Here is a 2,877-nt window from a genome sequence, read left to right on the forward strand (position 1 = left end):
AGGGTATCAAGCTGGACAGACCTCCATAATGAGGCCGTCGAAATTAATCGCTTAAGGGTTTGGAACCCTGTATCGAACCTGAGACATTAGGCAGAATACAAGCCTGTCTCAGCTGTAATCATTCCTCATTATTGCTATAAATCACTACCAACGATTTCAAACGAAATAGGCATACCTTGAAGTGCCATGGCAGCCAAATCCTCCGGCGTCCTGTGGAAGCAAGCTGGGGTCAACACCGGACCCGTTCCAAACTGTAAAGCCAACCATGAAAACAGTCAGGGTATAAATAGATTATATGAACACCAATAAATTGGAATCTAATTGCAAGAGTAACACTTAAGAAGTGCGTGGATCGAACCTGTGCAAGGCAGAGGAGGGATGAACCAGGAAAGTTGCAGACAGAACTGTCGAAGGAGCTCGGCTGTTGCTAAATGAGCAAATGAACCCAATGTCGAATCCAATGAACATATATATGCCATGAAAAACCCTAAAATAAGCTGGGCCGTCCGATGAGGGTGAGCGATCGCCGTTGTTGGATTAGGCGGGAGGCCTAGTGCAAACCCCGGAGCAGGTCAATTCCCCTCAAATCACATGGGCAGCACGTGAAGTTGGGCCAACTGGCTACGGAGTGTGGTGAGCTGGCTCATTCATTCTGCCATTTGGCATCAAACATTCATATCGGACAACAAAGCAATCAAAGCCAATGTAATGTCACATAGGTTATCAAACATCGGTTTTGCAGAACCTTAATTAAGTAATGGTTAGTTTATATATAGAGCCGCTATATGAGTTAATCAAACTTTATGATAACTATTATATGCTTATAGCTATTTCATGCTTAAGGGGATTATGTTGTGAGAGTTGTGGCGGATCACGTATAAGGTTAGGAGTACAGTAGTTTAGGGTGTGGGTAACGGGGAATTACCACACCATAAATATAAAAAAAAAAGATTTATTACTGTTTTTCTTGAATTACAACGAGATCGTGACAATGTGGTATCAGAGCAGAGGTTTCAAAACTGTGGCCTATGGAACAACAAACATCATCTTAAATGTATATATAGTAACAATGCAACTAATTGCTTTTCTTGTGTACCACCAGGAGAACTATACCAAGACAGCTACCTGCTAACAGTTAATAGTAAGATGGAGGAAATGTCGGGAGCTGGCGGCATCCCTCAAGAAAATGCAGGGCTGTGGTTACAGCTTGGTGTTGAGACACGCAGTACCAATCAGGCAATACTGCAAACTGTTCAGGAGCTGAAAGGTGAGATGGCGCATCTACGAGAGGACAATGCGCGATTAACAATGGAACAAGAAAGAATACTGAAAAGCTTGTCAGATAAACAAAATCGACCCTTAGCCAGCCCTAGTGCAGAACAGCAAAGGGGCACTGAGGAACGGAATTACGCACCTGAGCTTTCAGAAGAACAGGAAGACCATTCTGATAATGTGCAAGAGCAGCAAACCTCTAAGCGACAGAAAACGGAATTACAGGGAGAATTTCGAAAAATCAAACCTCCACTTTTCGATGGAGAGCAGGAAGAAGCAGCAGAAGCCTGGTTGATTAATATTAATAAATATTTCCAACTTTATGATTATGATCAAAATCTGAAGGCGCGGCTGGCTATTTTTCAGTTGCGAGGCAAAGCCACCTTGTGGTGGGAAGAGATTAAAATTGTGAAGGGAGTAAGTGAGCAAAGCATAACCTGGGAAAAATTTCAGAAATATTTTAAGGAGAGGTATTTAACTGAGCGCTTTTATGATGAGAAGGCGCGAGAATTCCATGACTTAAGGCTAGGACAGCAGTCCATGGACGAATTCATAAATCGCTTCACTTCTCTACTTCGTTATGTGCCATACATAAAAGAGGAGAAGGCCAAGGTGCAGAGGTTCGTGAGTAGCCTACCAGCTTATATAAGGGAACGGATTGAGTTTGACAATCCCCGAACTATGGATGAGGCAATTCGGAAGGCTAGAATTTGCTACCAGCAGAACAAACAAAAGGGAGAAATTCCAAACAGGAAATGGAATGAAAGAAAAGGTAGCAGAATTGCTGGAAACAACAAAGGCAGCCGCGGAAATGGTGGTAAAGGAGCTGGAAAGGGGCAGTTTAACAGAAGCACAAACAAGGGTACCTTCCGGCCTAAGCCAAGCAAGAGCAGGATTAGTGAACTCCCTGCTAAATCGGAGGTTGAGGGAACCAGACCTCCAGTTCAGTGCTGGGTGTGTGAAGGACCGCACTACGCTAGAAATTGTCCACAGCGTAAAAGAACTGATCAAATATCTCAAGTCCATGAAGCTTCAACTGTTGGGGATGTGGCGCGCAGCGTACCAAGGATCAATGCAGCATTAGAGGACCGGCAGGCGGAATACCAACCTTCCATGGTGGAATTCGAAGGTAAGATTTCAGACCTTTCTGTAGCTGTACTTATTGATCCAGGAGCTACTTTAAGTTATGTTAGTCCAAAAGTAGTGGAACACTGTAAGATACCACCAGAAAAGTTCAAAAACCCATGGTTGGTCCAGTTAGCTACAGGAGCCAAAAGGCGGGTTTTAGCTAAAGTTAATAACTGTTCTTTCAGTATAGCTGGACAGCCCGTAACAGCAGACCTGAATGTACTTCCGTTAGGCTCCTATGACATTCTTATTGGTATGGATTGGCTGGAAAAGCACTGGTTGTTGGTGAATTGCAAAACGAAGACCATATACTACAAAGATGATTTGGGGCAGCAGCAGGAATTGCAGGGAATTAAACATCCTGTTCAGATTCGACCTATCACTGCAACTCAGTTAGCTAAATGTATAAGAAAGAAATGTCAGATCTATGCCATACAGGTTGGCTATGCGAATCAGAAAGATAAGATTTCTGCAATA

Source organism: Pinus tabuliformis, chromosome 1_1 (assembly GCF_031772625.1).
Source record: "Pinus tabuliformis cultivar Carrire ecotype Pingquan chromosome 1_1, CPIR1, whole genome shotgun sequence".
NCBI lineage: Eukaryota > Viridiplantae > Streptophyta > Pinopsida > Pinales > Pinaceae > Pinus > Pinus tabuliformis.